Source organism: Pristis pectinata, chromosome 10 (assembly GCF_009764475.1).
Source record: "Pristis pectinata isolate sPriPec2 chromosome 10, sPriPec2.1.pri, whole genome shotgun sequence".
Taxonomy (NCBI): Eukaryota; Metazoa; Chordata; class Chondrichthyes; order Rhinopristiformes; family Pristidae; genus Pristis; species Pristis pectinata.
In genome coordinates, this window is record NC_067414.1 from 100,864,438 (window position 1) to 100,876,447 (window position 12,010).

The 12,010-nt window shown below is 53.5% G+C and overlaps 1 protein-coding gene across 1 annotated transcript in view; it reads left to right on the top strand.

Moving 5' to 3' along the window:
- The window catches only part of klc1b (kinesin light chain 1b), a 46,252-nt gene that overhangs the window by 1,619 nt on the left and 32,623 nt on the right, over positions 1 to 12,010 (top strand).

The window sequence follows — 12,010 nt, forward strand, 5'->3', positions numbered from 1 at the left end:
GTGGGAGTACCTTCACCAGAAGGAATGCAGTGATTCAAGAGACAGCTCATCCCACCATCAACGGCAGGTAGGGATGGGCAATAAATGCTTGCCTTGCCAGCAACTTCCAGCTCCTGTAAATAAGTGAATACTTCCTCATTCCACTAAATATCCCAGTGTCTGGCAGAATCTCTTTAAAGCAGTGAGGAACTGCGATCCAGGGAGCTGCTTCACAGTGGAGTAAACACACGAGCAGCCAGTAATTAAGGTGGCAGGTGAAGTGTTGGTCTTCATGGTCACTTGTGTTGGGACACATGGAGGAGGGACTTAGACTGTACGAAACTCTGAGACCTTCTGGCGAGCTTTGTGTGGACGTTCTGGGCCCCATAGCTGAAACGGGAACATTCAGGTTTTGGAATCAATCCATGGGGTGGATTTCGGGGTGAGTGGGCTCCCCTGTGGGGCGAGGAAGGTCAGCCTGCAGTCCCTGGAGCACAGAACAGGAGGTGACGTGACTGAGTTGTGACTTGGACTGACAGACTGGATCTAGAGTCCAGACTAGTTTGACCATTCCCAAGATGTTTTATGAAGCTCACTCCAGTGCAGGGTGAGTGGTGAGATATTTGGCACAATGGAGAGGTCAGGGGCTGCACTGGTTCAGTGTAAGAGGCAGTTGTACAGCACAGAAACAGGCCCTTCGGCACACTACATCTGCGCTGACCTTTTTGCCCACCTGCACTAATCCCATTTGCCCACATTAGGACCGTCTCCTTCTCTGCCTTGCCTATTGAAGTGTCTGTTGAAATGGCTCTTAAGTGTACTGATTGTATTGGATTCCACCTCCTCCTGTCACCCTAACCCCTCTGACAGCGAGTTCCAGCTATCAACCACTGTGTAAAACACTTTCCCCTCAGGTCGCCTTTCAAACTCCTTCTCCTCACCTTAAACCCATGCCCTACTGTGGGACAGAGATTCCATGTACCCCATCCATGCCTCTTGTAATCTTCTACTTCCATTGTCACCCCTCAGTTTCCTTCACTCCAGGGAAAAACAAGCCCTCCTTATCCAATCTCTTCCTCATTATCATCCCGGTGAATCTCTCTGGTACTTTCGAATTCATCCCCATCTTTCCTACGTGGTGACCAGGACCAGACCTCATCTACTGGTTCTGCCACTTGAGGGAACCCTCCCAGAGGTCTCTCACCTTCCCTCAGTGCCCCACCATTTACAGGACGTGTCCTACCCCTATTTGACTTCCCAAAGGCCTCACCTCACCATGTTAGGATTAAACTTGGCCTGCCAACATTCCCCCCAAGCTTTCCATCCGATCTGTATCCTGCCATCCCCTTTCTTACCAGCCACAACACTGCCAATTGTCACATCATCTGTAAACTCACTAACCAACCACACACAGGGGTCCCAGCACTGACCCCCGTGGCAGGTCGCTCATCACACATCCAGTCAGAGAAGCATCCTTCCACCACCACCACCCCTCGGCCTCCCATCACCAAGGCAGTTGGATCCAATTAGCTTTAACCTGGACCAGCACACCACACGGGGACCTTGTTACTTGTCCAGCGACAACATCCACCGCCCTGCCTTTGTCAACCTCCCCTGTTGTTGAATTACACAGCACAGGACCAGCTGTGATCTCACTGAACAGCAGAGCAGGCTCTGGGGAAATGGCCTCTGCCTCCATTTCTCATCTCCCTGCGGAGTGTGGAAGGCTGGGGGTCCACAGCCCCAGGGTCGAGAGCCTATCCCAAGTCGCCCCTCCCTGCTGGGGTGCTGCTCTGAGCTGCCACAGTAGCAGTGGGCGTGGTGCAGTCTTTGCAGCAATTAACTGGCACACAGCCCCTCCCAGAAAGTCAGAAGCAATAATTGCTCTGGAACTTAACCCTCTCCTGGCCTGCCAGGAGTTCCCATCCTCCTAATCTCACGTAGTACCTCACCCATGGCTAACAAAGATGCAAAAATCTCTTGGTTCCCATTAGCAACCTGAGATAGATCTCATCTGGGGATTTATCAAGCCTCACATCCCACGACATACAACACCTCCTCCTTACTGACCTGCTGCACACTGGCAATGAACCCCTCCCTGAGCTCACCACCTTCCCACATCCTTCTCCTCAGTGAATATAGACCAGGTATTCCCGTGCCCGCCCCCACCCACGCCCCGCTGTGATCAGTGGGGTTCTCCGCCCCTGTGGTAGCGTGGCTCCATCTGGTCCTCCACATGTACTGACGGACTCCACACCGTTTGGGGTGACAGTGGAGGGGTCTCAGCCGCACACTGGTGGGGTGGGGATGGCTGCATGCCAGCACTGTGATACTGCACTGCCGACAGTTCCAGAGCACAGCATCACTACAGTGTGTAAAGGTGGCTGTGCAGGCTCCTGATGAGCTGCATGCCTCAAACTTCTCGACATCGGGTGCTGTGTCGGCTGTTTGCCATGAGCCGCTGGTTTGTGCGAGCGGCTCTGTAATCTGCAGCACTGTGAGCAGATGGAAGCTTTGTCCTATTGTTCCCAGATCTCTCTCCGTCCCTTGGAAATCCCCCTGCTGTACAGCCTCGGCCGAAGGTCCTGCTGCTGAAACACTTTTTCTCCCACTTTGCGGTTACGTTTACTGGAGACCATTCTGCCCTGCCCCCCCCTCCACATCCCTGCCCCCTCCTTGTCCTGGATGTTCCCAGAGGGAAGGAGCTCCCTCTGCCCTTTCAGGGGGGAGTTTTCTCCCCCCACCCACCCGCAATCCTGAAGTCAGGCCAACTCACTCTGTGCCCTTTGGAATTAACCCTTCCCCCTACTCCACACCCGACTCTCTCCTGGACTTTGGGTACTGAGTCTGAGACCAAGCACAGGGGCCCCTGACAGAGTCTGTGCAGCTGAAGTATGAATCAAGAGAAATGCAGGCAGGACAGACCTCCGCAGAGGTTGTCTGACCTGATGGGCATTGCCTGCATTCCCTGCTCAGTGATCTGCTTGTGCTGTGGACATCTGGGGATCACAAGCCCAGTCTGCCTCCTGCTGTCATCCATGCACCCAGCCACAAGCCCAGGCCCAAGCCTGAACCCCGGCTGACCCAGCAGACAGACTCATCCCCTCCGAGCTCCCCCTTCCTCCCCAGCCCAGCAGTGCAGCTGCTAGAACAGATGATGGAATGCAGATAGGGAAGGATGGCTGCCAGCCATTTTAAGTACCCTCCCCATTCCTACACCGACGTTCCCCCGTCTGTCCTCAGCCTCCTCCACTGCCAGGAGGAGGCCAAATGCAAACTAGAAGAATGGCACCTCACGTTCTGTCAGGGTAGTCTACAACCCAATGGCATGAACAGCGATTTCTCCAGTTTCAGGCAACCTGCTCCCTGTCTCTTCCTCACCTCTGATCTACCCAGGTCCTCCTCCACCACCGCCCCCCCCCCCCCAATCACCCTGTCTCTTTCACCTCCTCCACCCACTCTATCTGCCCATCCCCCGCACACCCCTCCCACTGGCTCTCCCCCATTTGGTTCCATGCCCCACCTTCCTCTCTCATCAGACTCCACCGTCTGCAGCCCCATCACCTCCACCCATCACCTCCCAGCCCCTCTCACTACTTCCACTCGAAACTCTGAGTGACCTCTCAGATGCACTTCTTGGGGAGGGAATCTTTTCACAAGATGACACTAAAATAGGTGGAATAGTGGAAAGTGAGGAAGGTTATTGAAAATTACAGGGATTTTGATCAGCTGGGTCAGTGGCCGAGGAATGGCAAATGGAGTTTAATTCAGATAAGTGTGAGGTGTTGCGTTTTGGGAAGTCAAATCCAGGTGGGACTTTCAGTGAGCAGCAGGGCCCTGGGGAGTGTTGTAGAACAGAGGGACCTTGGGGTACAGGTACATGGTTCCCTGAAACTGGAGTCACAGGTAGACAGGGCAGTGAAGGCTTTTGGCACGTTGGCCTTCAGCAGTCAGGACATTGAGTACAGGAGTTGGGTGGTCGTGGTGCGGTTGTACAGGATGCTGGTGAGGCTGCACTTGGAGTATTGTGTTTGGTTTTGGTCACCCTGCTATAGGAATGACGTTATTAAACTGGAAAGAGTGCAGAAAAAAATTTACAAAGATGTTGCCAGGACTTGAGGGACTGAGTTATATGGAGAGGTTGGACAAGTTAGGACTTTATTCCTTGGAGTTTAGGAGAGAGGTGATCTTAGAGGTGTATAAAATCATGAGGGGCATAGACAGGGTGAATGTACTCAGTCTGTTTCCCAGGGTTGGGGAAAATAAAGAACTCAAGGGCATAGGTTGAAGGTGAGAGGGGAAAGATTTGATAGGAACCAGAGGAACAACTTTTTTTTAAAAAGCAAACAAAGTGTGGTATCTACATGGATCAAACTGCCAGAGGAAGTGGTTGTGGCAGGTACAGTAACATTTAAAGGACACTTGGACAGGTACACAGATCGGAAAGGTTTAGAAGGCTATGGGCCAAGCGCTGGCAAATGGGACGAGCTTGACTGGGGCATCTTGGTCAGCAATGGAGCGGTTGGGCCAAAGGGCCTTTTTCTGTGCTGTACAACAGACTATAACAAGCCAGAACCCTAGGTTGGAGCTGCTGGTGGGGACGTTAACAGAGGGTCACCCCAAAAGGAGAGGCTCTGATGCTCCAGTGATCCACTCAGACAGGGAGCCACTGAACTCTTACCACTGTGATTAAAGGGCCATTTATAATTACAAAACTTCATTTAGACAGCACGGTAACAGGCCCGATTACACCTTTGTTAACCTACTAACTCGTACATCTTTGGAATGTGGGAGGAAACCCGAGCACCCAGAGGAAACCCATGCAGACATGGGGAGAACATGCAGACTCCTTACAGCCTGCGTTTGGCCCATATCCCTCTAACCTTTCCTATCCCTGTACCTGTCGAAGTATCTGTTAAATGTTAATGCAGTTGGCACAACAACTTCCTCTGGCAGCTCATTCCATTTACAGACTGAAAAAGTTGCCCCTCAGGTTCCTATTAAATCTCTCCCCTCTCACCTTAAACTTATGCCCTCTAGTTCATGATTCCCCTGACCCTGGGAAAATCTGTATGTTCACCTCACGGTTTATACACCTCAAAGATCACCTCTCATTCTCCTACGCTCCAATGAAAACAGTCCCAACCTGCTCAACCTCTCTCCATGACTCAATCCCTCAAATCCTGGCAACGTCATTGTGTTACAGGATGATCATTTGTATCCCAGAGCACCATGGGCATTGAAAAGCATAACTGAGGAAGTGGGAGAGGCGACTACTGGGGTATTATCGAAGCAGGGTCACTTTCCTGTTGTACTTCAGCCTACGTATCATCATTCAATGAAACAGTTCGCTTGTAATCCTGTCTGTGGAGAGAGAACAGTTAATGCAGGGGAAGGGGGCCAGTGCTGTTTACCACATGAACTGGTGGGTTGTAGCGAGGCAGGACACGTCTGTCCACAATAGCAGGGCAGAGCAGTAGGGCCAGAGGGGTCCCACACTCAGCACTGGTCATACAGGCCCAGTCTCAGGGGCAGCCACGTGATGAGTGACAGGTCTTGACCCGAAATGTCGACTGTCCACTTTCCCCCACCCCCACAGATGCTGCCTGACCCACTGAGTTCCTCCAGCATAGTTTTCCCCAGACCTGTGATGTGGTAGCTGGGTATGCAGAAGGCAGCCTGGGCTGGGTGCTGTACCTCACTCCCAGGATGGGGGGGGGGTTAGAAAAACCACAGTGCTGCAGACACTCAGCAGCATTCCCAGGCACAGGAACAGTCAGCGTTCCAGCACAAACTCTCCCCTCCAGGCACAGCCTGTCCCATGGAACATTCCCAGCAGCTGTGGACAGACCCGTTCTGCCAAGCGTTCCCACTTTGATGGGCAGATGTGGTCAGCAGCAGCCTGCAGCCCTGGGGCTGTGCAGTGCAGCTGGGACCTCCTGGGACTGGGATCCAGTCTGGTCCCCCTGCCAAACAGGACTGGTTCAGTGCATCAGATGTGACCGTCCTGTGGTTCTGTAACACGGAGCAACCTGCTGCGTGACGAGCATTTTGCTGCAGGGTAGGAAATGAAGCAGCTGACCTGTGCACAGCAAGATCCCACAGCAGCAGGTACTGGGTCAGGTGATCCCTGGAATGCAGGATCTCCGTGGAGCATATATGGTGTGTCCAGGAGCCATTGGGGTGGGCTTTCAAGAGGCAGAGCCTGGAGCTGGGTGGGCAGGGGTTGTTGAAGGGCAGCCCCGCCCCACTCGAGGGTGCAGCACAACTACCCGAGAATCCAGCTGAGTTCTGGTGATACCCTGCCCTGGACCCATGTGGGCTGGCCAGTGATGCCTCCTACAGTTGAATGGCCCCGATAATACAATAAACCAAGGTGTGGCACTGCACATTCTCTGTCCAGGGCAAAGTGCATTGCAAACAGAAGCAGGAGGCCATTCGGCCCCTCATTTTCCTGCTCCACTCAGAATAATGGCTGATCATTTACCTTCAACTTCATTTACCTTCAGATATTCCTTAATATCCAAAAAACCATGTGTGGGGGGGGGGGGGGAAAGAGGCGAAAGTGTTCTGATCTCCCACCCCACACCCCCCCCCCCCCCACCACCACCAAGTGAGCAAGTTTCTCCTGACTGCCCCTATTCTGAGACAGACCTGGTTCTAGACTCTGCTGCCTGGGGAACCAGGGCCCTCTCAATCCTCCAAGCTTCGGCAGGTGCAGAATAAACCCTGCATCCCAGGACCCAGCCAGGCTCTCAGTGGGCTCTCCCATGGACGTCCCTTCATAGAGCAGGGTAGCACAGAAACACACCCTTTGGCCCACCACGAGCATGCTGACCTATACCTATAGGAGTCTCTACCTCCACCACCCACTCAAGCAAGCAGCGAGATTCCAACCATCCTCTGGATGACAAACTTCCTCAGATCCTCTTTCCCCCCCCCCCCCCCCCAAACCTATGCCCTCTTAGGAGGATAGGTTGAGTGAGCTAGGGCTTTTCTCTTTGGAGAAGAGGATGAGAAGTGACGTGATAGTGTGTACAAGATGATAAGAGGCATAGATCGAGTGGACAGTCAGAGACTTTTTCCCAGGATGAAAATGGTTCATACAAGGGAGCATAATTTTAAGGTGATTGGAGGAACAACACCTCATATTCCACCTTGGGAGTCTCCAACCTGATGGTTCAACATTGATTTCTCTAACTTCTGGTAACCCTCCCTTTCTCCCTCCCCCCCCCCCCCCCCCCCCCCCCCACCCCCCCCCCAACTCCTTTGCCTTTGCCCTTCTCCACCCCCTACTCCTTTGTCCTCCCTTATTCCTGCAGCTCCCTCCCCCCCCCCCCCCCCCCCATCTTGATGACGTTCCCATCTCCTCCCCTCCCAGAGGTGGGGGGGTGGGGAGAAAACAAAGCAGAAGAACTTCTTGCTGTTGATCACCTCCCAATTTTGTTTGCTCAGGCTCGTACGCCAAGGTCATGCAGTTCCTCAGTACTCCCTTGGGTCCTACCATTCATGGCATGTCCTCCCAAACTGGTCAGGATTAAACCCCACCTGCCACTGTCGTGTCCAATTCACCATCTGATCAACATCACCCTGCAGTCCATGTTTACCTCCTCACTAATCAGTAACCATATACACCTCACCTGCACATTCCTCATTGTCATACAATAAGTGTGCGAGACAAACAGGAAGGGTCCCAGCACTGATCCCCACCGTACACCACTGGCCAGAGACATACAGCACACCAGCAGAGAGACAGGAGATTCTGCAGAGGCTGGAATCTGGAGCAACACACACACAGTGCTGGAGGAACTCAGCAGGTCAGGCAGCATCTGTGGAGGGAAATAAACAGTTGACGTTTTGGGCCGAGACCCTTCATCAGGACCGGAGAGGAAGAGGGCAGAAGCCAGAATAAGAAGGTGGGGGAGGGAAGGGAGGCGCACAGGCTGGCAGGGGAGAGGTGGGGTGGGGGGCAGGGGAGGTAGGTGGGGGGGGGGAGAAAGATGTAATACGCTGAGAGGTGATTGGTAGAAGAGGTAAAGAGCTGAAGAAGGAGGAATCTGATAGGAGAGGGCAGTGGACCATGGAGTAAAGGATGGGGGAGGGGAGGAGATGGGCAGGTCACCAAGGTGGGTGGAGGGAGCTGCAGGAATAATGGAAGACAAAGGAGTGGTGGGGTGGGGGGAGAAGGGGGTGGGAGAGTCCCAGAAGTTAGAGAAATCAACGTTGAACCATCAGGTTGGAGACTCCCAAGGCAGAGCGAGATGTTGTTCCTCCAACCTGTGTCTGGCCCCCTACCTTCTCCCACCCCACCTTCCCTGACCCCTCTAACTCCATCCTCCAACCCTCTACCCTCCCCGACCCCAGCTCCAACCCCTGCTGCATCTTCGCTATCCCCTCTGAACGTTCTGTCCTCAGCAGGGGCCTTACCTTTGTACCCCTGCACCTCAATGAGTTTCACGCTCACCATGATGCCGAGCTCTTCTTCCGCTGCCTCCGTCTCCGGGCCTACTTATTTGGCAAGGATTCCCCACGCCCCACTGATGACCCCTTCCCCTGCCTTAAACCCTCTTCCTCACCTCGTCCTGGCCTTCTGCCCACTCTGGATCTCTTCATCTCTAACTGCCGATGGGACGTTAACCATCTCAGCTTCACCACGCTGCTCACCCACTCCAACCTCACCCCGTCTGAACGCACTGCCCTCCGCACCAATCCTAATCTCACTATCAAACCCACAGACAAGGGCAGTGCTGTTGTAGTCTGGCGGACTGACCTTTACATCGCCGAGGCCAGACGTCGACTCTCGGACAGCTCTTACTTATCCCTCAACCTGGATCCCACCAAGGAGCATCAAGCCATGGTCTTCTGGACTATCATTGACCTCATTGCCTCCGGAGACCTCCCCTCTGCAGCCTCCAACCTCAGTTCCCCTACCCCACACTGCCTGTTTCTACCTCCTTGCCAAGATCCACAAACCCAACTGCCCCGGTAGACCCATTGTTTCTGCTTGCTCCTGCCCCACTGTAAAAGTGTCCTCAAATCTAGACTCCATTTTGTCCCCCTTGGTCCAGTCCCTTCCTACCTATGTCCGTGACACTTTGCACGCTCTCCATCACTTCAACAACTTCCAGTTCCCCGGACCTGACTGCCTCATTTTCACCATGGACAGCGAGTCCCTGTACACTTCCATCCCCCATCAGGAAGGCCTTTCTCGATAACAGACCCAACCAGTTCCCCTCCACCACCACCCTGCTGTCTGGCAGAACTGGTTCTCACCCTCAACAATTTCTTTCAGCTCCTCCCACTTCCTGCAACCTAAAGGTGTAGCCATGGGCACTTGCATGGCCCCAGCTATGGCTGCCTTTTCATTGACTACGTTGAACAGGCCATGTCCCAAGTGTACACTGGTAACACCCCCTAACTCTTTCTCCGCTACATTGACGACTGCACTGGGGTGCTTCCTGCACCCGTGCTGAGCTCAATTTCATCAACTTTGCCTCAACTTCCACCCTGCCCTCAGATTTACATTGTCCATCTCCAACACCTCTCTCCCCTTTCTGGATCTCCGGTGTCCATCTCCAGAGACAGGTTATCCACTGACATCTTTTACAAACCCACTGACTCCCACAGTTACCTCAACTACACCTCTTCCCACCCAGTCACTTGGGAGGATGCCGTCCCCTTCTCCAGTTCCTCTGCCTCATCTGTTCCCATGATGAGACTTTCCACCTTCTTCAGTCCTCCTCCTTCCTTCTTCAGTAACCGGGGTTTCCCTTCCACCACCATCGACGCAGCCCTCGACCCTATCTCCTCCATTTCCTGCACGTCTGCCCTCAACCCACTTCCCCCCCCCCCCAACAGAATGGGGACAGGGTTCCCCTTGAGCCTCTGCATCAACACATCATTCACCACAACTTCTGCCACCTGCAATGGGATCCCACAATCAGGTACATCTTCCCCTCACTGTTTTCCACAGGGATCACTCTCTCCGCAACTCCCTTGTCCACTCATCCTCCCCACTGATAACCCCCCCCTCCCCGGCACTGCCTGCAACCACATCAAGTGCTACACCTGTCCCCACACCTCCTCCCTCACCACCATTCAGGGCCCCAGACAGTCCTCCCAGGTGAGGCAGCGCTTCACCTGTGAATCTGAAGGTGTCATTTATTGCATCCAGTGCTCCTGGTGCAGCCTCCTCTACATCGGTGAGACCCGACGCAGATTGGGAGACCGCTTCGTCGAGCACCTTCGCTCCGTCCGCCGCAACAGCCAGGACCCCCCCCCCCCCACCCCCGGTGGGCACCCACTTCAATTGCACATCCCACTCCCACACTGACATGTCTGTCCACAGCTCCTGTACTGCCACGTGAGGCCAGACGCAGGTTGGAGGAACAACACCTCATATTTCACCTTGGAGTCTCAACCTGACGACCTCAACATCGATTTCTCCAACTTCTGGTAACCCTCCCTTTCGTTTCTCCTCCTGCCTCTCCCCACCACACACCCTGTCTTCCCTTATTCCTGTGCTTCCTTCCCTGCCTTGGTGACCTAGCCCATCTCCTCTCCTCTCCTCCTGCACCCTTTATTCCATGGTCCACTGCCCTCTCCTACCGGATTCCTCCTCCTCCAGCCCTTTGCCTCTTCTACCTGTCACCCCTCAGCTTCTTACATCTTCTTCCCCCCCCGCCCCCTCCCCCCAAGACTCACCTATCCCTGCCTGCGTGTGCTTTTCCCACCTCCTTCCTGTTCCGGCTTCTGCCCTCTTCCTCTCCAGTCCTGATGAAGGGTCTCGGCCCGAAACGTCGACTGTTTATTTCCCTCCATGGATGCTGCCTGACCTGCTGAGTTCCCCCAGCACTGTGTGTATTGCAGCACACAAACATGCCCTTCAGCGCAACTCATCAATGCCAACAAATGCCCATCCAAACCAGTCCTATATCCATACCTGTTCAAGTACCTTTTAATTGTTGTCACAGACTTCCAGCCACAAAACCCTCCAACATCACCCCATCTCCCGTTGAGAATTTTGGACCCCACGGGCTAACTTTTGGGCCCATCTCCCATACAAGACCTTAGCCCTGGAGACTACATCAGCCACTCTATACATTTGGTCATCTCTCTGACAAATTCTATCAGATTGGTCAGACAGGATCTCCACAACAGAACCATGATTACTCCCACCTCTACCAGTGCAGATTTCCCCCAGTGACTCGTACATGAGGTGAAGCCCGTCATATCCCTGCTGCCCTCCAAGAATCAAAGAACCACAGTTGTCCTCCAGTCACCCGGCACCTCACCTGTGGCCAGTGAAGGTTTCGTATCTGCCAGGGCCCCAGTAATCTCCTCCCTAGTGGCCTGCGATACATCTCATCAGGCAGGGGATTGATCCACATCAAGCCTGCTAAAATATCAAATGGTGGCCCGTTATAGGATTTAACTGCTGCTCCACAAATTCTCCAGTTATAAATGTCTTTCTTAGACAATACAGAAGTATTCATTCATGGCCTCACCCTTTGGCTCCATACATGGATTGACTTGGTCCCCGATGGACCCATTCCTTCCCTCGTTACCCCTTGCTTTGTACATACTTAATGTTTTGGCATTTCCTTTATCTTGTTCATACTCCTTCACATCCAGGGTTCCCAAGACTCGGTCCTTGCCCATCACCCTTCTGCAGACACAACTCAAGTGCTGACTATTTCACTTCGGAATGACTCCCACGTCCGATGTAGACTTAACTGCAAGCACCCGGTCTACTTTTGCCACATCCTGCCTGACGAGACTGCAATCAGCCTTTCCCCTCCCCGATTCTGGACCTTAGTTTCCAGACCACCTTTATCCCAGTCCATACTATTCTGAACCTTAGAGTTATGATCACCATCTCCAAACTGCTCTCCCACTGGCATTCTCCCCCTTGCCCAGCCACATTCCTGAAGGGCAAGTCCAGGACTACCTTTGTCCAATTGGATTATCTACGCACTGGCTCAGAAAACTCTCCCAGACACACGAAGGTGATCCCAGTTAGTACTGGGGA